General features: G+C 44.3%; 1 long non-coding RNA gene across 1 annotated transcript; it reads left to right on the forward strand.

The window, feature by feature from the left end:
* Nucleotides 1-590: 590 nt before the first annotated feature.
* Nucleotides 591-21,923, forward strand: LOC308574272. Its single transcript, XR_014002424.1, has 4 exons — nucleotides 591-2,405; nucleotides 12,865-13,065; nucleotides 21,187-21,400; nucleotides 21,600-21,923. It is a non-coding gene; the product is annotated as an uncharacterized lncRNA (long non-coding RNA).
* The last annotated feature ends 1,286 nt before the right edge of the window (nucleotides 21,924-23,209 follow it).

The raw sequence follows: 23,209 nt of genomic DNA on the forward strand, positions 1-23,209 counted from the left end.
TTTTCCTCAAATGACTTTAAACCTTTCCTTTGTCATCAAGGAATTCTCTGCCTTAATGGTGGATATAGCTTTATCTTGAGGTCCAATGTAATGCTAGGTATGTTCTCCAGAAAAAGAAATTGTTGTTCTTATACCCTGAAAAGAGGATTGGCATAATTTGCCCTTCATTTTCAGGCTGTAGGACAAAAGTAACTACGGTGTCTGTCCACACTGACTAGTTTAGGTTCTTTAATCAAGAACCCAAACATAGGCATGCATACCATTAAAAAAAAAAAATCTCTTAAAAATATTCGCTGTTTTTTAATACCCATGTCACAGGCAGATATCATGGGACGAGGAACAAAAATACATGTAACAATGAAGATGGCTCTAAGTTAACTATTTGGGTGATATGTGAATAAGTATTTTCTTGTGTCTGTCTTGATTCTTCCAGCATTCAGTTACATTCATTCAATGAACCCAGGTTGTAGTATTCTGAGGAAGGGAGAAAAACATATCCCTATACACTTTTTCCACAATCCCAGACACCTCTATCTGTCCTTCCTTGCCTTTTTCCCCCTAAAACATAAAATGAAGGCTCAAATATAATGTAAAAATTAACAGTTAGGGAAATTTTTGGGAAGGAGAATAAACTGTTGTGTGAATGCAGCCTTGCCCTATATTCTTCTAAATATCTGGAAGTATATTGTGAAATTAACAGTTGGGGAAATGGAATAAACTGGCCTATGAATGCAGCCACAGAGAGTAAACTTGCACTTGGGAGTGCAAATTCTGCAGGTGATGTTGACAGCAGCAGCATCCATGGGCTGGAAGCAAGTTAATTCAGAGTCGGACCTCTCAAGGTCAGCCCAGGAAGATTCACTTGCTCTTCCCCGTTCTGGATCAAATGAACTCCCAGCTCTCCTTCCCCAGTCAGTGCGGTTTTATGTTTACACCTCCAGTGACAAGCAAAAAAACCTTGACAGACCAATTACAATCCACTTGGGTGTTCCTCTCCCCAACACAAAAGGATCTCTAAATGTTCTCTCAGTGAGCCCTTAAAACTCACCACTCACTGAGGAGGAGCACTGACAGGTACGGCACGAGGCCCTTATTAAGAGTGCAAGGAAGATCATTCAGGTTTGAACACACAGGCTGCCATCGGAGTCCAGCCTGAGAAAATTTGGTTGTTGTAATTCCATTCTGAGATTCCCAATTAGCAAGCAACAGCCTGTCAGCAAGCTGTTAACACACAGAGTTTCGGAGGAAGAGCAGCACAGAGCAAAGCAGAAAGGGAGGCGGGTGGAGAGAGAGAGAGAGAGGGACTGATACTAAGGGTAAGCAGCATGACAAGTACTTTGGTTGTTGCACTGACAGGACTGAACATATTACATGCCGTTCAACAGTGCCTGGTTTGAACAGGAGCAGTGCCTGCTTTTTTCAGGTTGCTGGTGGTTGCTCTGAGGAAATTATTCCCAATTAAATGTTCCTCTGGATTTGGAGGCTCACAATGGCCTGTTGTTCTTCTTGTTATTATTTTTCCAGAGCAACACTGATAAGTTAGAAATTTACAATTCACCTCCCATTGCTTTCTAGATTATGCACAGTCAAGACTCCTTCATTCCTCCTCTGTGTGTACATGGAGGAGGGAGGAGGACCAGGTCTCTGTAATATTCAGTGCATCACACAAGCAGAGTGAGGCTCCGGTTTGAAAGATCTCAGCCGCTGGAGCAAAAACCTAAATGGGGAAACTGAGACAGCTGCCTACTGTAGACCACAAGCCGTACACTGCAATGTCCTGCATATCCAAGTGCAAACCTACTTCTCAATCAAGATTCCGAAATTCTATCTTTTATATGGGGGGGGATGGTTCTTCCTCCTGTTAAAATACAGGCAACTCCCCATTTGTGCACATTCAAGTCATCCTGCCAACACACATGGTGCCTTAGAACAAAACCCCATGAAAATGGGGAGTTGCCTGTAATGGCAGGTGGGGAACCCCTTGCTGATCTAATTCCATTCATCCTGTATATGATGTCAGTTGTAGAGCACGTGGTCATGGCTTGGACCAAACAGCCTTGTGGATGTGTCTTGGGCCAAGTAGCCTTGCAGGTCAAATGGGGTAGCCTGGTGGGCTGGCCACTCCCCACTAAAGCAATAGATTCTGATCTCCTGCCCAGCCCTGGTGCAACAGTTCAATGATGCATTGAGGAAGGTTAATCAACACCCATAGGTCCCCCAGATCCTCAACATTTGAATCTAGCTTCCCAAATTTGACTTCGTAAATACATAGGCAATTATATTGCATCAACATATTTTCTTTTTTCTTCAGGAGACGTCCGGCCGGGAGGGACAAATGGGAGGGGAACTATGTGTCATAAAAGGATTGTTGACTCTTCCATGTTCTGGCCTCCCTAACCTAACAGGTAAGCTTATAACAAACCCACCCTCTCCCACATTTTTGTGTTGTGGTTATGCAATGATGGGGAGGGTTTGGTGTGTAAGTACATGAATAAAGACGTGTTTACCTGTTACACCTCGGCTTTCCCCAAGGTGATGCAGTTTATTCTAATTAATGGTTGAACGTTGTTGCAGAAATGTAATAAAGGAGCACATATAACTCTTGAAAGGGAAGGTCTAAAGCAAAGCTAAGTCCCCTTCATTCCAAGGGAACCATGTGATTACTGAGTGGTCTCAGGCATACTACTAATGCAATGTGGGAGCTGACCACAGGGAGGTAGTGGTTTGGTGAGAAAACTAACATACCCTAGTGTTCGCTAGTTATCGTAATCCAAAAGGCATAAATCCCATCCCTAGCAAATAATGGCAAAAGAATTCTGTTTTGCAGATCCCGTTTTTAACTGTGGCATGTGTTGCTCATTTAGGGCCTCTGCAATTAATTAATTAATGCTGCAACCACCCGAGAGCTGCAAGGGGGATTTGCCATCTGTTGTGTCTCTTCTCCCACCAACTCATAGAGCCACATTTCCAGGTTGGCAGAATCATTGTAATTAACGCTGTATCTGGACGTTAAGAGAGGCTGCCTTCTGGCATTTGCTATTACCAAGAGTCAGACCCCGTGTTGCAGCAAAGCCTATCTAACAGGTTGAGATTTTTTAAAAAAGGTTTTCTCGGCCCCATCACAAAAAAATTGATGCAGCGCAAGAATACAGCCCCCAATTGTCGGGGTATCATTGTCCCATCCTGAGTAGCAGCCAAGATCCAAGTAACAGAGGAAAAGGTGCCAGTCAAGGATCTCTCAGCTGTATGGAGGATCTATCAATTATGACTATGCAATTATGGCTAAGCTTCCCTACAACCCAGGGACCACCTATCCCCTGCCCCCAGATTTGCCCCCAAATCAGTTCAGGGGTGGGGCTAATGTTTCACTAGAATTTTTTAAGCCCTGAGTAAAAAATACAGTTGGAAGGGGGCTAGAGACACTGTGCCACCAAAAGCAGGAGGGTTTGAGCCTGCACAGTGTTGCTTCACAAGCGCCTTCCCCACAGAGAATGCATTTGCAAAGCACATAGGTCTGCAAAATCAAATTCTCTGCTCACCAGGATTCAATCTTGCCGGGCTTTGCTTCTGTAGTTTATTCCCTGTGGTGGGGCTGCCTACCTCACCTTCTTTCTGCCTCTGACAGTCCCAGATTGCTTTAGGAGGCGCAACCCACAGCAAAACAGGGCTGGCTCTACCTGACTCTGCCCAAGCCTGGATCCCCCCCAAATCGGCCTGGTCCAGTTCAGGAATCTTACCTCAACACCGGCAATGGGGCAGCAGACTTCGCTTCATTTCAGGGCAGCAGGCTAGCTTGTTTAGGTGTCTCAAGGGAGATGGAGGGGGGGAATTGCTGACCTACCCCTACCCCTTCAGCATCTGCTTCTCATGGCAGAACCAGCCCTGTAGCCCAGGAGTCAGCAAACATTTTCAGCAGGGGGCCAGGTCCACTGTCCCTCAGATCTTGTGGAGGGCCGGACTATATTTTGAAGGAAAAAATGAATGAATTCCTATGCCCCACAAATAACCCAGAGATGCATTTTAAATAAAAGGACACATTCTACTCATGTAAAAACATACTGATTCCTGGACCGTCTGCGGGCCGGATTTAGAAGGTGATTGGGCCGGATCCGGCCCCTGGGCCTTAGTTTGCCTACCCATGCTGTAGCCCAAGGAGGTGAGCAGGCTGGAGAAGAAAAATGGGGACTGCAGAAAGGGGAAGTGGCGAAAGAGGTGGCAAGTGGAAAATGAGAGGAGAGTTGCTAGCTCATAAAATGCATTTAGCACTTTAAAAAGCAGACACAATCTCCCATTTGCTTTTGGACTCTGGAACTCAGCCGACTATTGGAAAAAGCACTGGGAATCGATCAAAAGTGACAAAGCCACCAACTGCAAAACAGCCAGCGGGGCTGAGGGAGCCCGGCTGATCGGCTGCGCGTCAGTCACATAGCTTCAGAGAGTCTTGTACACATCATGCTCAAAGAATGTGCAATCTTTTGATTTCCACATGACATTTCCCCTCTAGCAGTGAAAATAAGAGCATTGCATTCATGCTCATGGAGAAACTGGGAGGTTGGCTGGGGCAGCAATTCCACACACCCTTCATCTTTTGTATCTCCCAAGGCTAGGAGTGCAACCAAATGCCTACATTCTCTTTGGCCAGCACAGTGCCTGACATATATGTCATTTCCTTTTAAAAGCATGAAAACATGCAGAGGACGGGAACAAAGATCCCACTCATCAGCAGCCCTAATGAGTGAGAACTCATCCTTCTCCGAGGAATTCTTGGAAATATGAATTTGCTAAGATCTTTTTTTAAAAAAAAATAGCAAAATAAAATCACTCAAATGGGTAAAGATAGTGCATCTAGCTGAGGAGCCCTTCTGTGAAAATATGCAGTTGTTTCCAAGAGATGTGCACAACATCAGCTAGTCTAAGATGTCCAAAGCCAATCACCATTTCACATCGCCATTTGGGTTGCATTTGTTTTGATCCAATCAGGCATGGAGTGTCAATGCTCAGCCTGCCATGTCCAAATCTGAGAGAGGTAGCCTTTGAGACGCAAACAGATCCTTTCCATTCTTATCCAAAACACACAGGAGAGTGGGCAGTCACCAGGATTTTCCACATGTCACTCTCAGTAACCAATATATATCTAAATCAGAAAGCAATGCTCTGTGTCTTCTTCCCCAAGCTGGCTTGCAAGTAGGGAATTTCAGTTTATCTCTCTTTCCCACTTTTTCCTGTCTTAAGTTCCATTCTATACATTTCCACATCACTTAGTGGGTTGTTTTTTAAAGTCCCCATGAAAATTATTTAGCACACGTTTTTGGCAGAGCAATACAGTGGTACCTCGGGTTACATACACTTCAGGTTGCATACGCTTCAGATTACAGACTCCACTAACCCAGAAATAGTACCTTGGGTTAAGAACTTTGCTTCAGGATGAGAACAGAAATTGCACAGTGGCAGCATGGTGGCAGCGGGAGGCCCCAATAGCTAAAGTGGTGCTTCAGGTTAAGAACAGTTTCAGGTTAAGAATGGACCTCTGAAACAAATTAAGTACTTAACCCGAGGTACCACTGTATTCCCTGATGTGAGGCAGATTCACCAGTATATGCATTTTATGTCCATCCCACCATTAAAAACAAAAACACAGTTGGATTTGTCTGGAGAACTGCATGGCAAAATCCGGAGATGCGCAAATTTCAAAGGATGGCTGAGTTTCAGTTCATGTACTGTTTCAGAAAGTGAAAACTGGGCAGGTTCACCTTTGAATGCAAATTTAACTGATTCCCATCAGTTACTACTACTACCCACAAGTAGTGAGTTTCCAGCACTCTTTGTGCCACAGAAGAAGAGTTTGGATTTGATATCCCGCTTTATCACTACCCGAAGGAGTCTCAAAGCGGCTAACTCCTTTCCCTTCCTCCCCCACAACAAACACTCTGTGAGGTGAGTGGGGCTGAGAGACTTCAGAGAAGTGTGACTAGCCCAAGGTCACCCAGCAGCTGCATGTGGAGGAGTGGAGACGCGAACCCGGTTCCCCAGATTACGAGTATATCGCTCTTAACCACTACACCACACTGGCTCTCAACTGGCACAGCAACTGGAGAGTACCAGGTTGGCAAAGGATGCCCATAAAATCTTCCGAAAATACAGAAATAGGGACTTATCCCTAGAAAACAGGGCAATTGGTGTATACAGGTCATCATGGAATCTGGTCATCTTTGGTTCCCTCCTTGTCAATAACATGAGCTCCTGCATTGTTTAGCTGTGGATCAGGCAGATATATGTTGGAACAGAAACATATACAATGGGTTTCTAAAATGTTCTACACATAAAGGCATTTGATTTATAGAGCGTGCTTAACCATTACTGAATGCGACAGTAAATTACATTTGAGCCAGTCTTGGAACAAGGCTTGAAATATCAGTCTGCAGTTAGTGAAAGGTTGCCTTGCCCTGCTCTGACGCTACCTTATGCCCAAGTTTGTTAAATATTTGTTTAATATCATATTATTACACTTTGTAGCCAAGACCATTATATAGCAAACAAACCTGCTTGTCAAGAAAAAAGAAAACAAGTGAAGTAGAAAGGGGAAAGAAAAAAGAAAAATGACACATGAAGGAGGAAAGGGGCAACATAAGGCGGGACCCTCTAAAGTACATTGAATAGACAAAAAGGAAAAATATTCAATATTCAAAAAAATATTCAAAAAAAATATTTTCAACATTATCTCCAGTTTTAAGAAACTGTTTCATAGACAAGTAATTATACTGTAGTAGCTGGTTTGGGCAGGATCAAATCATTTCATATGAACAGGCAGCAATAATAATCATAGATGCTCACCATTATTTCATATATATTTTTTCAACTGAGACATATAGTAGAACAACTCAAAGTTAACTGGGGGTTACCATGTGGAAGAACCTCATATGAACGTCTTTTTGAGCAAAATGATTAACTTAATAACAAAGATCTCTTTAATACTCTCAATATGTGCAAAAGAATTTCTCCATCCTTCATATAAAAGAAAATGGGACTAAACAAATAGTGGGTTAATAATCTTTGAATCAGAATGGATGTGGGCATTCAAAAATATTCCCAGAACATTTACTAGTGTGAACCTGAAAGAGAATTATCTTAAGACAATTTTCCAATTCTACTTAACTCTACCCAGAATGGTTTTTATTTTTATTTTGCCAAAACATGGCCTGCATTTCTGGAGGTGTAATGGAATTAACGTGTGTCACGGGCTGCCTCTGGTCTCAGCTCACAAAAGACCAACGCCAAGCTCTTCTTATATACAAGGATGTTTATTGCAGTTCATTATTGGTTCCACAACCGAGGCGTGCAGCCCCGAGTGTCTAACGTCAGACATTTGAAGTCCCCTCTGACTCGGTCCCGCCCCTGCACCAACTTATAAGGCTTGTGCTAGACCACCGCTTCCTGTCTTTCCTTTTCCGCAGGGTCTTTCTGCCCCCCTGGGTTCCTTCCCTCCTGCTCTCTCCCGAAGCAGATTCCTGAGATGCCTGTTCCCCCCTCCTTCGTGCTTTGGGGCTGGGCTCCTCCTCCGGGCTTTCTCCATTTCCGCGCACCTCCACATTTGAACTTGGCGCGCGCTCGCTACCCCTGACCTTCCTTTTGACACTGACACTACTCCCTGTACTACTCTCCCCCTCTTCCGGCAGGACGTTCTCCCCAGATCTCCTTCCCCTGTCTCTTTCCTGCTCCGCTCCGTGTGTAACGCTGGGAACCCCCCTCTCTTCCCTTCGTTCCTGCTGGGAAGCCGGCCCCGATCTCCCACTCCCGCTCGGGGTTTCTCTGCTGCTTCCCTGCTCCTGGCAGGTCCCCCCTGTGACCCCCCTTGTCCTGACTAGGGGCGCCTCCTCCTGAGAATCCTCCGATTCACTTGAGAGACTCATGGAAGATCTCAAGTCATTGTCATCCTCTTCCTCACTGTCCTGGGATTCTTCCTCGTCGCTCTCCGTCTCCTCACTCACCTGTGCCTCTGTCTCTGAACCCCTGACATCGTGGATTTAATACATATTTTTGGAGCCATGTTGGTTGCTTTTATTTGTGCTCATTTCTGGAGCCTCTAAGAATTAGAGTTAACACTACTCGGAAATAAGGGTCAATAGAACCAGTGTGATGGAGTGGTTAGTGTTGGACTATAATTTAGGAAAATAAGCCCCCACAGGCATTAAGTTCACAGGGGGACCTTGGGCCTAACCGAGCCTCACAGGCAGGCTAATCCCACATTGCAGCTGGCTGGACCAGGTGACTCTTGGAGTCATTTTCATCTCTGCAATTTATGATTCTAAGTATAAAATCGGGGTGGGGGGGGGAACCATGTACACCACCCGGAGTTCCCTGGATATAAATGTAATAATGAGTTTAGTTTTAGTTAGGAGTTTAGTTTTTGGTAATTACTAGATAGATCAGGGATGGGGACCTGAAAGATTCTTATTTCCCCTACTCCCACCCCTGGGCCCAAATTTGACAAATAGCAATCCACCTGATGTCACAATGATGTCAGGTGACGCAACATTCTAAAGCAGAAAGACTAGCTGTTTGGGGCGACTTAAAAGCACCTATCTTTTTACCTGCGCACACCTGGTGCCATTACTGTCAGTTAGCATTTCTTAGTACACTCTGGGCGGCTTCCATAGAAACCAAAAATACACTAAAATATCACATGTTAAAAACTTCCCTGAACAGGGCTGCCTTAAGATGTCTTCTGAATGTCAGGTAGTTGTTTATCACTTTGACATCTGCTGGAAGGGTGTTCCACAGGGCGGGCGCCACTACCGAGAAGGCCCTCTGCCTGGTTCCCTGTAGCTTTGCTTCTCGCAATGAGGGAACCACTAGAAGGCCCTCGGCGCTGGACCTCAGCGTCCGGGCAGAACGATGGGGGTGGAGATGCTCCTTCATGTATACTGGACCGAGGCCGTTTAGGGCTTTAAAGGTCAGCACCAACACTTTGAATTGTGCTCGGAAACGTACTGGGAGCCAATGTAGGTCTTTCAAGACCGGTGTTATATGGACTCGGCGGCTGCTCCCAGTCACCAGTCTAGCTGCCGCATTCTGGATTAGTTGTAGTTTCCGAGTCACCTTCAAAGGTAGCCCCACGTAGAGTGCATTGCAGTAGTCCAAGCGGGAGATAACCAGAGCATGCACCACTCTGGCGAGACAGTCCGCAGGCAGATAGGGTCTCAGCCTACATACCAGATGGAGCTGGTAAACAGCTGCCCTGGACACAGATTTGGCCTGTGCCTCCATGGACAGCTGTGAGTCCAAAATGTCTCCCAGGCTGCGCACCTGGTCCTTCAGGGGCACAGTTACCCCATTCAGGACCAGGGAATCCTCCACACCTGCCCGCCTCCTGTCCCCTAAAAACAGTACTTCTGTCTTGTCAGGATTCAACCTCAATCTTCACCACCTTCACTGTTTCTGATTTAAAAGAGAGGTAGAGCTGGGTATCATCCGCATACTGATGAACACCCAGCCCAAACCTCCTGATGATCTCTCCCGGCGGCTGCATGTAAATGTTGAAAAGCATGGGGGAGAGGACAGAACCCTGAGGCACCCCACAAGTAAGAGCCCAGGGGTCTGAACACTAATCCCCCCCCCCACTTTCTGAACACAGCCCAGGAGGAAGGAGCGGAACCATTGTATGACAGTGCCCCCAGCTCCCAGCCCCTCAAGACGGTCCCGAAGGATGTTATGGTCAATGGTATCAAACGCCGCTGAGAGATCCAGCAGAACTAGGAAACAGCTCTCACCTTTGTCCCTAGCCCGCCGGAGATCATCAACCAGTGCGACCAAGGCAGAAAGTATTGATCTGATGTGTAGAGATCTTTCCTGTTCTGCTTAGTTCAAGAGGGTTCTGGAAGGTTTCTTCTCTGTGTGGAAGAAGGCTCTTGTTTGGGTTATTCCTTCTGAGAAGCTAAGTAAAGCTGGTTTAAATTGGTTCTGTTACCCTTCTGTCAAGGTCATGCTGACTATAATAGGCCAGAAGGAATCTGGGTTTCACTTATGTTATTTTTCTATATCTTTGTTTGGGTGTGGTGTTCTGTTCTGTATATAGTGTTAAGTTTAGTCTTATTATACGTTATTGTTAAGTTTAAGTTAAGTCTGCTGCAACTGGATTTCTGATGAACTGTGCCAGTCCTGAATGTATTCAATTTGTGACCATTATGTTCATTTTCCTTCAGTAGCAGTAAATGGATGGAAGGGGGGGAAGTAATAATGAAAATGAAAGTTACTGATCATGGCTGCTTATTGGCACTAGTAGATGGCAACTTCATATCAGAGTTTCTTCAAAAGTCCTTGCGAGATGCCATCTGTTTTTGGTGACATGTTGCTGCTTAAACTATCAATTTACCCTGGAACCTCTCCTATGGTTTTGTAAATATGGAGATCTATCACAAATTGATTATATACAGGTGCAGGAAGCTTGTTGCTAACACCCTCTTCAGTGAAAACAGATACAACAAATCCGTTGTTTGACTCAATCACTTGTGACATTTTAATGAACGTCTTTCTCTGCGGTGGCTTTTATGTCTCTCTGTGTTTTCCAAAATTCTTGCAGTTCCTCCACAAATTCCATTCTCTTCTTACATTTAAGCTGCCATAATTTATGCTGTTTTTTTTTTTTTTGGTTTTTCCACATTTGGATTTGCAATTCACTTTGTAAATTATGTCCTTTCCCCCCTTCTTTTAATAGCTTCCGTAATGCTGCAATTTAGCTGGGTGGGTTTGCTTTTTAGATCTCTTTCTGCCTTTCTCAAAAATTTGTAGCGTCCATATATTTTTCTTTACTTTGTGGCATACATATATTTTTTTGTCAAATAGTGCTGTTAGAGCATTATCTAAGTCTCTGCCTGGTGTGCTTGTTTTAAAGAGTATCCATTAATTTCTTTAAAGCACTTTTTTATTTTATTACCTGACCATTCATTCAGGCAATCAATCATTGTAACTAGTGCCTCTTAATCTTGATGTAGGCGTCCTTGCTGAACTTAGTTCATTTCACTCCAGTGAACTGGATGCTTTGGCAGCTATAGAAATATGTGGGAACTGCAACAGAATGTTGTAGCTAGAGATGGAGGGGAGGGATTCCATTTATTTCACATTAAAGGTGAACCTACCAAATTTGCACTTTCTGAAACTGTGTGCAAACTAAAACACAGCCATCCTTTGACATTCACACTTCTCTGTATTTCGCAATGCAGTTGTCCAGCCATGTAATGAGCACTCACACTTTACATTGTGGGTGCCCTTTGCAGGATAGCGCGTAGCTACAGGATAGCTACAGTTCCCAGGGAGCTCACTGGCAAACAGGGGCTGGCTTGCCTCTCAGGGTGGATTTTTGGAGGTTCATGCCCAGCCTCAGTAATCAAGTTTCTTGCTCGGATGTGGGGCCGGCCCCATTTATAAATAGGGGGTGGAGCCGACAATAGCCAGGCAGTCGGCTCTGGAGATTCACCTTCCCTACCCTCCCTTTCAGAGGACGAGATGGTTAGACAGTGTTCTCGAAGCTACCAGCATGAGTTTGACCAAACTGCGGGAGGCAGTGGAAGACAGGAGTGCCTGGTCTATGGGGTCACGAAGAGTCAGACACGACTAAACAACACCACCCTCCCTTTGTTTAATGTTTGTTGTTTGCAGGTTAACTTTTCCTTCCTGTTTAGCGGGCGCTGCTACGGTCTTTGACTGGTTGCTGTTGAAGGACCGGGAAGAAATTTTCCTGCATTGGCAGGTTTTGTCTTCCCCGTAGCAATTCATCACAACTTTGACCGTTATGGCCTTGGGTGGAATCTTTTAGTCTTTTCTTCCCTGTTGGGGGGGGGGGGAGGTGGTGACTCACCCCCCTGCGGCGTGATTCCAGGGTCCCCCTCTTAAAGGGGTTATATATATGGGAGTCACTGGCCATACGCTGAAAGCCAAGGTCTTCCTACATTCAGAAGTTTAATAAAGTTGTGGCCTAATTTTAATGGAAATATAATGTTGTCAAAGTCTTTATTCCTTCCTTATGATCCCTGGGGGCTGGGGCTGTCGCCGCCGGGTCACACAATGTATACATAAATGTATATGCTAGGGTAAAGTATGCATAAAATGCATATATTCGTGAAAATAACTGCAGTTTTCTCCATGACTTGTTAGTATTCTGATCAAAAAAATTTTTGTCCCCATGGATCGAAAGCAAAGCCAGCAAGTGAAGCTCTACACACTTTTTCAGTGAATGAAGGAGGTTATTGGAACACCCCTTCTGTGTGGCTTTCTACATTTTATTTCCCCCCAATATGCTGCCATATTTCATAAGTATGGGTAACGATTATGTAAGCAACACCTCTGGGCTGCTTGGATAACCTGCAAGCCATTCATAAAGTTTGTTTCTCCAAGCAAGTGTTACAGAAAACAACACCCACGCTCTTTTCTCATTTTAATATATATCCTAGTCCAACTTCCTTCCTCTGTGTAAAAATGCCTGCTATCCCGCTGGTGGTAATAGATGTCTCATTTTTCCCCTCTAACTTTCTAATTTCAAACTGTGAAAGATCTCGGCATACTGATCCTGGTGGTCTTAACAAGTCTGATAAAAAAAATAATAATACTGGACCTGAAAATATTCAAACAGCGATTCCATCTCTTCTCCAAAATTAAATTTAAGATTTACTTAAATTCATTTACTACCCAGTCCTAGGGAGGTTTATTTTGAAGACTTCTCAATGGGTTGTGGAAATGTGGAGGAGAAATTTGTGTGGCTTATATCTGAATGCAAACTGACCCAATTTACACTTCCCAAACCAATACACACACTCTGAAACATGACTATCCTTTAAAATCTACCCCTCCAATTTTTTTACAATTCACTTACAGTGGCACCTTGGTTCTTGAACCTAATCCATTACAGGAGTCCGTTCAACTCCCAAAACAATTCGAAAACCAAGGCACAGCTTCCGATTGGCTGCAGGAGCTTCCTGAACTCAAGCAGAAGCTGCGTCAGACGTTCACTTTACTTCCGGGTATGTGGCGTTCGGGAGCCGATTTGTTCGACAACTAAGCTGTTCGAAAACCCAGGTACAGCTGTATAAAAAGTATACATGGGTAAATGCTCACAAAAATGTGTATATTACTGCAAATAACGTATAAAAGTTCATTACGTTGGGCAAAATTATATACAAAATGTAGGTATTAGGAAAGCTGTGCATTAAAAGAGAAATATTTTTTGCCAACTTTTAAATAGAGCTGGTGTGGAAATGTAGCAAACGGTACATAAGGCTGGAAAAACTGGAAACTGGAAATGGGAGATTCATCCATCCCTAATTATGGGACTGTAACAGAGCGAAACCCATATCTTTTCCTCCCTTGGGGGGGAAAATCCATTTTTTTGCCATGGAGTCATTTCCTCAGTGATATCTTAAGTGAGCCAATTAATTCTACTTTTGTCCCCCATCCTCCTCTCTGCTGAGTTCTACAATAACAACGCTGAGGCTAAGGGAAAGGAAGTTGGCAGGTATTGCTGCAACACGCTGGACTTGGTTGTAAGAACAAAGTCTGGGTGAGGGCAGATCAAGACAGGTGGGGTGATGTTGCAGTTGCCCTAAGAGATCAACCTCCACAACTTCCCTCTCATTTGTTGGTTTCTGCTACTTTCCCTCCTGGGAATCAACATAAAAATGGATAATTTCAAAGATGCATTCATCACTGTCACTTGGGAAAACTTGTGCAAAGGCCACAAGATGGACCCCAGGCCCTTGACCTGTAGAAATGCACTTCACTTTCACATCTTTATGATTTAATTCAAGTAGATATGAATTAGGCAAACAATATTTCTTTATTTTTTGTAACCTGTCTTTTTCTTAGATCAGATCTTTGGAGTGATATAACTTTTGCTCTGAAGTTTTCTCACTCACCCTTCTAACCAGCTGAGGTCCATGCTATAGATTTCTAAGGCAAGGTTCACAATAAAGACAGGGTGAAGTCCAGCTGATGGTGACTTGTGGACTTAAAGCAAGCATAAGGAACTTCAGACCCAGGAGGCAACCCTCCAGGAATCTCTCTGTGACCCTCACGGCTCTTCCCAGCCCCTTCCTCCAAACCACACTCATCACTGGCTCTGCTTTGCACCATCCTTGAGTGTTTTTGCCTGGCTAGAATGTGTCCTTTAATGCTAATCATGCTTCATGCGTGCCTGGGTGGATAATAGAGAGCAGGGTGCAAGAGTGAAGAAACTGGCCCACTGCACAAAAGATAACATTTGTATTCATCCATCTGCTGGTTCCACCCACAACTAGCATGTGGTCCCTGGAAGATGGTCCAAAAGGGAATGTGGCCATTGAGCTGAAAACACCTCTCCATCCCCGACTTAAGGAGAGAACGTTCCTGCTCACAAGGAATCTCACAGGACGACAACTTCAAAGTCAGGGAAACAGTGGTGGTGGTAGAAGCTTCCCCAATAACAATTTCAGTTTTCATGTTTCTTAATCTAAAGAACACAAAACGTCTTGGCTCATAGAACAGTAAGAATACAGCATACAGCAGCTGGAATAGCCTCCAGCAACACATAAGGTATGGAGGGGGTTGGGGGGAAGTTGGGCAGTGATCCTTGGTATGAAAAATAGTGGTGTCACAAGTTTGACCTCATTTCCATCTGTGCAAGGTGTGAGGGTATGGGCTCTACCCCTTCATTCCTCTGCATGTGTAGACCAGGCCTTATTTAATCTGATCTTCTGGCTGCAATTTCCTAGTTGTCTCGGCTGTTGTTACTTATTCAGCTGCTTCTTATACTTCACTGAAGATTGCTAAGCAGTTCTTAATGTCCTTAAGTCCCTTTCCTTTGTGGCTTTTATGCTGCTGACAAACTCACTACCAAACCCCAACTATTACGTTAGACACTGTAGAAGTGAGTTTGTTTAAATTGATTGCTTTTTTCAATGGAAAATGAAGACCTTTAGAGATATTTTACTATTTTAAAATGTAATGTGGCAGCCTTCATCCTATTGCACGATGTGCAGAACCAGCATGTGTATATTGACTCCAAGTCCCACTAAGTTAAATGAGATTTGGGGTACAATCCTGGCCCCAGCCACTGCCTGGCAGGATCTAATGGAGTGGCTGCATCTGCAGCTCTGCTCAAATTTCCAGCCAGTGTGGAGGGGGGCCAGTTGCACAGCCATCGGGCCTGATGATGTCACATAACACCCAAGGAACCAATGGATTTCAGGCCATCTCAGCCCCTCCCTCTCCAGAACACTTCATTTCATGGCTTTCTGCTGATTGCTTCAAGTGGGTAACTCTGTGGCACAGCTTCCACCTACCCAACTACCCTAAGGAAATGGAAGGTCGGGAGGGGGGGCAGGGCACTGTGCTGGCATCACTCCATAAGCAGAGACTGGTGGAGGTTGACAGTGCTTGGCAAAGAGACACCTCTGCCCCATCCTACTCGTCCCCAACCTCACCCAAAGGGAGTTTAGAATTGCTCTGCAATTCTGAAGGATTGCAGACTTAGTTCTAGATAATATTGTGTGTGTGTTTTACTAGCTTATATTCTTTTTATTTATTTTTATTTAAAATGCCTGTAAGGAGACATACAGTCCAAAATGAAATAATGCCAGATCAAAGCTGCATATGTTAACAGCACGATTGCATACACACCTAGATGTGATTACAATCTGAACTCCAGTTTTGCTGGAGAAGGGGAAGGTGGGGTGTTGCTGTTGCTGTTGGTGCTACACCAATGTAAACCTATAGAAGTATAACCTAGCAAGGGAGAAGAAAACATAGTGGTGCAAAAATGGCAGACATGCCCCATGGGATTGGTGTCAGTTTTGATTTCTCTCGTCTTCTCACTTTTTCAGTCTTAAATTTGCCTCTCCACACTTCCACATCAGGCTGCAATTTTTTTAAAAAAAAAAAACTTTGCATGAAAATTCATAAGAATTTCAGTTCTAATCTCTCCCAATAAACACATGCTTGCATGCACATTTTTGCAAAACAATTTGTCCAACTATACGGCATATTTTTTTTACTAATATATGCATTTATAGTTTATGCATTTTAGTACATATTAGTTGGAAGGAGAACTCCATTGCAAAATTCAGAAACAGGCAGATTTGGAAGGATATTTTGTTTCAGAAAGTGGAAATTAGGCAAATTTGCCTTTAAATGTGGACTTTTCTTTTTTTAAAAAATCTTGCCCTTTACTAGTAGAGATGGACTAATCTGTTATTTTTGGGTTTCCTCGGTTTCTTATTTTTCTAATCTTAAATTCAGTTATTCACATCAAATTATGATTTTTAAAGGAAGAAGAGTCACACAAATTTGTCTGCATTTTAGGAAACATTTCTCTTAATATACACATTATTATAAGCAAATTTCCGTAATATAATGCGTTTTTGTATGTTATCATCACTTAAAATGTATGTATTTACACGCACACGTTCCCCTAATATACACATTTTTGTACACATTATAAAATGTCAGCATTGGGCTGTTTAGCTGGTGTTTGCAGCACCACATTCTTGCCTTGACCCAGGGGAGGAAGAGGTGAGAAAGGCTTTGCCTAGTCATCATGATTTCACAAAGCAAGAACAACAACAAGGGCTACAATTCAGGATGATGGTGCACATGGTGCAATAAAAGAGACCTCACCTCTGGAAGATCAGCATCTTCTCTGGGTCACAGAAGCATGGAAAAGGCCTATTCATCGCTACAAATCAAAACACTCCCCCCCCCCAAGAGCCTCGGTTGAATCCTCTCTCTCCTCCCTTGCCATCTTTCCCATAAGAGGCTTTCAGGGGAATTTCTGTCTATGTTTGGGTTATTGAGATTTGTTTAGTTTTTAAAAAACCAAATTGGCAAGGATGTTGACAGCAAATCTAAAAATCCAGAAACATGAAAAAGAGATGTTAACAACAGAACAAACAAAACTTTTCGATTAACCATTTCAAATCTTTGGATCAACTAAACTGGTTCCCCTCGATTTATTGAGCAACATGCCTTTTAAAATAACAAGAACCCTTTAACTCATTTGAAATATATGTTCTTGGAAAAAAGCTGTACATTGCGGGGCCCATCGAGGAAGAAGCCCCCCCCCCATTGCTCTCACTAAAGAAGGAATGTCTCTCCTAAATATTGATCCCTGCTGTGACACAGACATACGTCATCTAACAACAAAACTTGGCTGTAGTGAGGGGGAGTCTTCAAAGTTCTTGTTTTATTCTGTTCATGTATCTTTATAATTTATTGTCATAAAGACTGAGCCAGGCTAGCTCTAGTCTCTCCCTGACCCACTACCAAACATGGTCCTCAGAGGACAAACTGCACAACCCGCAGACTAAGGGCCTTGAGGAACCCCTTGAGAGGCCCTCAGGGGAAAGACCTGCTGAATAAATCCTAGCCCTACCAGAGACAAAGGCTGATGCCCTCAAGGATGCCAGCATCAAAAAGTCCAGCCCTGGGTCAACATAGTACCTGCTTGCAGACCCCGAATACTCATGCACCTTGGGACTAAAGGGCTCCTCAAGCAGCAGTCTCCTTGAGATCAAGGAATCAGTGAAACACCATCATTACCAGCAGCTCTGGTTAGGGTGTGTTCTGGGAGGCCAGAGTGCATCAACTCTTCTTTTTGAGCCTCCCAGTTGGTGGGGACACATATTTCTGGCTCCTTGATCCTGAACCTTGGCTCCCATGGCTGCTTTGTGATGACCTTGACTTTCTGCCTGAATTTGCATTTGAATCATATTTTGGACCAATTCCCTGTTTGTAGCCCTCGTTTGTCTTGGTCTGTGCCACTTCATCACCCCTGCTTTCCTTCTTGAGTTGGAGACTTGTACCAAGTGGTGTCTGGTGCCCATTAGGATTAGTAGGGTGGAAGGCTAGGAGGCTACTGGTAGGTAGACTCAAAGTACATGGCAGGCAGAGCTAATGACAGGCAGAGTCATCTAATTCTGGCTTTCTTCTTCTCCTCCTCCTCCTCCTCCTCCTCCCTACTGAGTTCTGCAAGGGTGCAAAACTGGGACTTAGGAGGAAGAAGCAAACAGCAAGAGTTGCTTGTAAGTAAAAAGGCAAACAGGTGGCATGTTTCTGAGGTCAGAATTAGGCTGGTGTAGCACTGTCCCATTTGCCTTCGCTGCTTATAAAGGTAAAGGGACCCCTGACCATTAGGTCCAGTTGTGACCCACTCTGGGGTTGCAACGCTCATCTCGCTTTACTGGCCGAGGGAGCAGCTTCCAGGTCATGTGGCCAGCATGACTAAGCCGCTTCTGGCGAACCAGAGCAGCGCATGGAAACGCTGTTTACCTTCCCGCCGGAGCAGTACCTATTTATCTACTTGCACTTTGATGTGCTTTCGAACTGCTAGGTTGGCAGGAGCAGGGACAGAGCAACGGGAGCTCACCCTATCGCGGGGATTCGAACCGCGACCTTCTGATCAGCAAGTCCTAGGCTCTGTGGTTTAACTCACAGCGCCACCTGTGTCCCTTCGCTGCTTATACCTTCCTAGAATTGGGGCCCAGCCCCTGAGGGCACCCATGGGAGCATACCACTTTTTTGCTGCTTAATATAACCAAATTTCTAAGCAGAAACACATAATATCAAAATTAAATTCCCATAAAAATATTAGCAAGAGCAGTTAAACAGAAATACCAAGCAGTGTGATTTGAAAACTAAGAACCAGGGAAAGCAAATTGTGACCTTGTGTATGGGGCAGTCTGTTGTCTTTGTCTATGGAGTTTTCTTGGCAGGGATACTGGAGTGGCTTGCTGATTCCTGCTCCAGGTGGATCACTTTTAGTCAAAATTCTCCACTATGACCTGTCAGTCTTGGGTAGCCCTGCACAGCATAGTTCATAGCTTCTCTGAGTTATTCAAGCCCCTTTGCCATGACAGGGCAGTGATCCATGAACTTATATGCAGAATTCATCATGCAAAAGGCTGGACTGGAGGAATCCCAAACCAGAATTAAGATTGCCGGAAGAAATATCAACAACCTCAGATATGCAGATGACGCAACGTTGATGGCAGAAAGTGAGGAGGAATTAAAGAACCTTTTAATGAGGGTGAAAGAGGAGAGCGCAAAACATGGTCTGAAACTCAACATAAAAAAACTAAGATCATGGCCACTGGTCCCATCACTTCCTAGCAAATAGAAGGGGAAGAAATGGAGATAGTGAGAGATTTTACTTTCCTGGGTTCCATGATCACTGCAGACAGTGACAGCAGTCATGAAATTAAAAGACATCTGCTTCTTGGGAGAAAAGCGATGACAAACCTAGACAGAATCTTAAAAAGCAGAGACATCACCTTGCTGACAAAGGTCCATATAGTTAAAGCTATGGTTTTCCCAGTAGTGATGTATGGGAGTGAGAGCTGGACCATAAAAAGAAGGCTGATCACCGAAGAATTGATGCTTTTGAATTATGGTGCTGGAGGAGTCTCTTGAGAGTCCCATGGACTGCAAGAAGATCAAGCCTATCCATTCTTAAGGAAATCAGCCCTGAGTGCTCACTGGAAGGACAGATCCTGAAGCCGAGGCTCCAATACTTTGGCCACCTCATGAGAATAGAAGACTCCCTGGAAAAGACCCTGATGTTGGGAAAGATTGAGGGCACAAGGAGAAGGGAATGACAAAGGACGAGATGGTTGGACACTGTTCTCAAAGCTACAAACATTAGTGTGACCAAACTGCGCGAGGCAGTGGAGGACAGAAGTGCCTGGCATGCTCTGGTCCATGGGGTCACGAAGAGTCGGACACGACTAAACAACTAAACAACAACAACATGGGGCAGTCAGGTGAAAAAGAGGGGAGGGTTACTACACCTTTAATAGTTGCAAGGAAGAGGGAATGTCCATTGGTTTAGCTCACATGGCAACTATTCTACACAACTTATTGAAGGTGCAGGATCCGCCTTCTCTTTTCCACCTCATTGCCCTACCTGTGTGGTGTAAGCTCTGGTGAGATACCTAGAAGCTGAGCTATGGCCATGGTTGCTCTTTGAGGAGCAGCTTTTAGGACTGGGGGATTCTTTGCTGAGGAGATTTCTGAGACAGTTTAACCCCCAAAGCTTTTGCAACGTGCTCCACCTCCTCCTCCTCTGACAGTTCCAGAAGTTTTTCATCAGGTATCAAGAAAGAGGAACCCCTGCCTTGAAAATTGTGTGAGGGGGTGGAGAAATAAGAACTGTTTAATGTATTTTTAATCTCTTGTTGGAAGCCGCCCAGAGTGGCAGGGGGAGCCCAGCCACATGGGTGGAGTATAAGTTATAAATTATTATTATTATTATTATTATTATTATTATTATTATTATTATTATTATTATTCCAAATACTCAGTGAATAATGAAATAACAACAGCATGCACAGAGCTGTCTCACATATACATACACACCTCATCTTAAAGTGAATGTGGCTTACATTTTCCTTTCAGACTGAAGCTGGTTTGAGGAAAACCACATCAAACTGCAGTGTTTTTCAAGAAACTACAGGCTAGCTCTGCATCATGAGCCAGTGTGGTGTAGTGGTTAAGAGCGGTAGTCTCGTAATCTGGGGAACCGGGTTTGCGTCCCCGCTCCTCCTCATGCAGCTGCTGGGTGACCTTGGGCCAGTCACACTTCTCTGAAGTCTCTCAGCCCCACTCACCTCACAGAGTGTTTGTTGTGGGGGAGGAAGGGAAAGGAGAATGTTAGCCGCTTTGAGACTCCTTAAAGGGAGTGATAAAGCGGGATATCAAATCCAAACTCTTCTTCTTCTTCATGGGTAACATCTGTATGTGGATTCAGGTATAAGCATTGGGAGTGCACAGAGTAAATGGTCATGTGTGTGCAGCCTACATGCTAAGAGCACATGCTTTCCATGCAGAAGACCTCCGTTTCAATTCTTGGTGTTGTATCACTGGGTAGACCATGAGGGGAAAGACCTGCACTGGAACCCCTGGAGAGGTTGCTGCCAGTCAGAGAAGACACTACTAGGCTAGGTGAACAAACATAGTAACTTTGTTTAAGGCAGCTTCCTATGTCAACCACATAGGAAAAGATTATTATCTTAAAGGCAGCTGCTTAGCAACTCAGAATAATCCATTTCTTCTGTAAAGGGTTCTGCTTTGCCATTTGAAAAGAGATCTTTGACTAGCAGTGACGGATGACGGTACTTCAAACGTTTTGGTGTTGCTCTTTCAGATAAGCATTTAAAATCTTTTTTACAGGATCTCCAGACATCTTTGATACGGAATTAAGGCTGGCTATCTTTTGGAAGATCTTTTGCTGTTCGGTCTGCTAATGAATCATGAACCAAACTGGCAGACATCTAGAGCTTCCACTTCTGGTGTGACATTCATCAAAGAGTAATTGGGAACTCAGAGAAGCCGTTAGATATTAAGAAACGACCTCAGGGGAAATGTCAAGGGTGTGTCTATATAGGTGTGTAGATGTTTGCAATACTTATAACTTTCTAGTGTTCTATCAAACCCAAAGCTGCTAATATTTGTCAGAATATTGTACGTCCCATTGAGAGAAGTGGGACTTACTACCAAATAAACATTAAATTTATTTCCCTTCCTCCGCTAGATGCACAAATAAGATTTTTCAATGTGGTTCACATTGGTCTGTTTTCACTTAGACTGGACCATGATGAAGATGATGACGTCATGGCCATGACAGGCGAGGAATGTCCAGAATGAGGAATTAACTCTCTATTGATCTCAACTAGGGCCAGGGCCTTTTCAGTACTGGCCCCGACTTGGTGGAATGCACTGTCACAAGAGACTAGGGCTCTGTGGGACTTGACATCTTTCCACAGGGCCTGCAAGACAGAGCTGTTCCGCCTGGCCTTTGGTTTGGACTCAGTCTGACCCTTATGTTTCCCTCCCCTTATGGTTTTGATCTATGGGCTACTTTTAAAATGAGGCTGCATTTTAAAATGCATTTTAACCTGTATTTTAAATTGGGTGGGGTTTTTTCTTCCTCTTTTTCCCCTAATATGTTTTTACTGTGATTTTATTGGTGTTAGCTGCCCTGAGCCCGGCTCTGGCCGGGGAGGTCGGGGTATAAATAAAATTTATTATTGCTGTTGTTGTCAAAAGTACACTTTCAAGTTAGGAAAGTCATGTCTCTCAGTCCTACGTCAAAAAATCATAGAGTTAGATGGGACTACGAGGATCATCTAGTCCATTCCTGAATTCCTGCAATTCAGGAATCTCTTGCCCAACAAGAGACTTGAACCCACAACCCATGAGATTAAGAATCTCATGATCTACCAACTGTACTACTCTTAGGTGAGCATCCAATGAGGCAGTTTCAACAACAGACAGGCCCCACCCCCAACCAGGGGCAGAGAAGGGGGTGGTGGGGGCGGTGCGGCCCAGGTGTCATCACTGAGGGGGGTGACTTTTGGCGCGCCACCTGCCCGCGACTCCCAAGCCTACCCCGAGCTGTTGGGGGAAGGAGAAGAGCTACACCGCCTTGCCGGAGGCCTCCCCCCCTTCCCCCTTCATTTTCTTTTTTTTAAAAAGATATTTATTAAAGTTTTTTAAAATATAACAATGAAAATGAAAAATAAAAAGATACAAAATACAACATAAAAACCGTTAAAAAACAAATAATTTTCCATAACATATCTTCCTTACACTTATTTCCCCAGACCTCCTCATACCTCCCTTCTTTGTATTCCACTTCAATTTGTTAGTTCAGCAAATCCTTACCATTAAGCTTTTACCCATTTGTAAACCTTTTTTTTTCGTATCTCCTAAAGCATTACAGCTGGAAACCCCTTAGTTTCTATCCAACATCCTTCTAGCATTCATTAATTTTACAATATTTCTGTAAATAGTCTTTAAATTTCTTCCAGTCTTCTTTCACCATCTCTTCTCCCTGGTCTCGGATTCTGCCAGTCATTTCTGCCAATTCCAGATGCGGGCAGGTGGCGCCATTACCACCCCCCACTCCTGGGCTGCTTCCTGGGGGGGACCTCTCCCGAGCTGTCAAAAGAAAGGTGGAAGGGAGGAAGGCTGTTGGCAAAGCGGTGCGGCTCCCTCCCCACCGCCCTCTGGGACACTCACCCCGCCCCCATGGCCCCTGCCACTCTGAGTGCCAGATCAGCTAGTTCCGCCTCTGCCCCCAACCTCGGCTTATGTATCTTCCCCACCTGAGCTGCAAGCAAACAGGCACAGAGACTGCCTGTCTGTAACTTTCTGCTTCTCCCATTTCCATCCTCTTATGGTCTTAGGAGTC

The sequence above is a fragment of the Podarcis bocagei genome, assembly GCF_964188305.1.
Source record: "Podarcis bocagei genome assembly, chromosome: 15".
In the NCBI taxonomy this organism is placed as follows: Eukaryota; Metazoa; Chordata; class Lepidosauria; order Squamata; family Lacertidae; genus Podarcis; species Podarcis bocagei.